The 3,373-nt window shown below is 51.3% G+C and overlaps 1 long non-coding RNA gene across 1 annotated transcript; it reads right to left on the bottom strand.

Annotated features, from left to right (window-relative positions):
- Positions 1 to 1,771: 1,771 nt before the first annotated feature.
- On the bottom strand, positions 1,772 to 3,285 carry LOC116808879 (uncharacterized). Its single transcript, XR_004369116.3, has 2 exons — positions 2,554 to 3,285; positions 1,772 to 1,962 (listed from the first exon to the last, which is right to left on the bottom strand). It is a non-coding gene; the product is annotated as an uncharacterized lncRNA (long non-coding RNA).
- Between the last annotated feature and the right edge of the window lie 88 nt (positions 3,286 to 3,373).

Below are 3,373 nucleotides of genomic sequence, written 5' to 3'. Positions count from 1 at the left end.
CAGCTCAAGCAGAGCTAGCCTTCCAAATTCCAGTTTTCAGAAGAATATTACAAATCTAAAGAAACGTAGAGAGGAATCACAAAAGTGATTTATGAGAAAAAAGCATTGTTTATATGGGGGAAAGCCTTAATACATATAATGTAACAAAAGGGATTTGCAGCCTCATTACAGAGACTGCAAAACAAATTCCCAGGTGTTTCAGATCAGCATCACAAAGTTCACCTTCAATTCACTCTTCCAGTTCCATTTTAAGCTGTCCCTCCACAGCAATTTTGCATAACAAATGAAAAGGAACTTTCAGCCATTTTTCACCCACCCTGGACCTCTCAACACTTAAACCCATTAATAATGCAGCACAACAGAGCTCTGAGTGAGATAAGGGGGAGGAAAACACTGGATTTTCCATGACCTTTTGCAGATTCCCAAACCCCTCTCCTGTACATACAGGCAAACAGAGGAATGACTTGTTACTTCAGGCATCTCAAAGTGGTAGGGAATTCCATCTGGCACTGTGGATCAGCAGCCAAATTAGTGTCTTGGTCTAAAGGTCAGCTTGGTAATAACAGAAAGCCCTAAGCTGAAGCACATTTGAACATCACCACTCACTCAGCATTTCAGCATCTCTCCTACAGCTGATCTGCCTTCCCCAGGCTGTGAAGGGCCCCGGGTGAGAGCAGCCACCCAAGGAGGCAGGGCTGGGGGCACAAACCCAGAGCCACAGGCTGTGCTCAGACCCCTCCACCATGTACAGTCTGACCAACAATAAAGCACAAATAGCACAACTTTACTGGTGAAAGCCTTCCCCAAAGTTAGATAGGCCAGACACTGGGAAGCACAGACCTCCAGAAGTACCTCTTGCATACCTCCCCTTCTCTTACAGCCCCAGTGCAAAAATAATCCTTTCAATTACCCAACAAACAACACCCTCATTACCTTCACATCAACTCTCTATCCCCATTATCCCCCATAAACACAGATTTCATTGTCCAAACTCACCAGCAACTCTCCTGCTGCTGCTCAGCTATTTTTTCCTGACAGGAGGAAGGAAACAAGAGGGAACAACTTGGCCACTTCTTTAACTTTGCAGCAAGAGGGATCAGAAAAACCAGGGAAAAGCAGCCACAAGTAACACCTTCCTGAAGGAGCACAGAACACACTCCAAAAACTTCTGACCCACCCAGCTGTGTGGAGGGCTTATATATGGGTGTGCTAATTGAGTTCCAAATGGAAACACATGGCTTATGCAAAGGAAAAAAGCAGGTGAAGTGTCGTAACAGCTTCATCAACCTCAAACCCCAAACACCTGAGCTGGGGTAAATACAAAAGTTCATGGAACTCCCAGCATGGCATTGCAGGCTGGGCAGTTCCCAGCTGAGGTGCTTTAGAAGAATGTCACACAGTGCACAGGCAGGACTTCCCTGAGCCAGCTTTAGATGAGAGATTGGGAATAAATTCCTGGCTGGGAGGGTGGACAGCCCTGGCACAGGTGCCCAGAGCAGCTGTGGCTGTCCCTGGATCCCTGGCAGTGCCCAAGGCCAGGCTGGACAGTGGGGCTGGAGCTCCTGGGACAGTGGGAGGTGTCCCTGCCATGGCAGGGTGGCACTGGATGGGATTTAAGGTCCCTTCCAACCCAAACCTGTGTGTGATCCCAAGCCACAACTGGTTTCCATGGATTTGTGTCTCCCATCATGCAGAGCATGGATTTGGCTGGATTATGTCCTGCCAAAAGCCACAACCCCCAGCTGTTAGAAACACGCTCTGGGTACTAAAGTGATTTCAGCATTTATATTTAATAATTTAATAATATTTATTACAATAAGGCCTAAAGCAAGGGGGCCGTGGGTGGAGCAGGAGTGTTCCCATCGAGGATGCTGCAGCACCGATGTTCTTCCTTTCTTGAGCAGTGATGTCCCCGATGTTCCAGGCGGAGCAGCACGGATTCACCAGGTCAGATGTGTTGCCCTGATTTTTAAAAGTGTTAGGTTTCCTTTTATAGTTCTTTTGAAAGTTTTAAAGTTCTTCAAAAATTTTTCTATGCCTTCTGATGTTTACATATTTCTACTGGAGTTCTCACACATGTTCAAGTAAATAATGATTGTTTTGCACTCTTCTTTGTAAGAGGAGAGAATTGCTGGGCTGTTGGTTTGACCAGTGTGGTTGGAGAGGTGGCAATTCCACCCTCCAATCCACTGTCACTTTTGGAATTCTTTATATTATGAGGTCAGAAATAAAATTTTCTCTTTTTCTCTTTTGAACTTACCAAGCTTCTGTGTACTCATTTTGTGTCCACTAGCGACACAGATGCCCCCTTTTTATCCTGTTTTTTGTTCCTTTGGATTGGTTTCTGTTGGGATGCTTCATTTGCATGAAGGTTTAAGGTGTTTGATTGACCCATTACATTTCTGTCCAGGTTTGTTGCGGGGTGGTGCACTTTAGGTAGGTTGAGTACTGTATTTTGTATAACTACCCTTTTAACCCCTTTACAGTATAATAACCGAACTTTTCAGCAGTACACGCTCAACAATTATTAACTATTTTACAACAGTTTCTAACCTATTTTTGGCAACGGCCATGGCTGTTCCCATTCCCAGGACAGGAGCGTGTGGCACTGCCTCCCCTGGATAAGGGCTCGGGATCCCATTCACTCATCAGACACATTAACTTGTTTTAAAAAAACAAAAGGCAAACCCAAACACGTTGAAAATGAGCAGGGCTTGAGAGGCAGGTGAGGAATTCACACAGCTCCGTGGTTTGCCATTAACGCTGACCACGGGGACGAGGCGACAGCGCGGTTCGAGCCGCGGGCTCGGGCAGGGAGGGAACGGAGCCGGCGGCGGCAGCGCCTCTGCCCGTGCCCAGCCGCGCCCCGGGGCCGGGGTGGGACGGGGCCGCTGTGGAACAGGAGCGGGGCTGGGATGGGACCGGGCCGGTGTGGAACGAGAGCGGGACCGGGGTAGAACGGGAGCGGGGCCGGGAGCGGGGCAGGACCGGGTCGGTGTGGAACGGCTGAGGGAGCGGGTCCAGGATGGGACGGGGCGGGTGCGGAACGGGAGCGGGACAGGGCCGGGCCGGTGTGGAACCGGAGCGGGGCAGGAACGGGACCGGGAGCGGGACAGGACCGGGCCGGTGTGGGACCGGAGCGGGGCAGGAACGGGACCGGGAGCGGGACAGGACCGGGCCGGTGTGGGACCGGAGCGGGGCAGGAACGGGACCGGGAGCGGGACAGGACCGGGCCGGTGTGGGACCGGAGCGGGGCAGGACCGTGCCGGTGTGGGACTGGAGCGGGCCAGGAACGGGACCGGGATCGGGGCCGGGGCTCCCTCTCAGCGCCCGCCCCGCTGAGGGTGGGCCCGTGCAGCACGGCACCGCCCTC

Source organism: Taeniopygia guttata, chromosome 12, assembly GCF_048771995.1.
Source record: "Taeniopygia guttata chromosome 12, bTaeGut7.mat, whole genome shotgun sequence".
In the NCBI taxonomy this organism is placed as follows: domain Eukaryota; kingdom Metazoa; phylum Chordata; class Aves; order Passeriformes; family Estrildidae; genus Taeniopygia; species Taeniopygia guttata.
The sequence above is the reverse complement of the archived record's forward strand: the minus strand, read 5'-3'. Positions and strand labels throughout refer to the sequence as shown.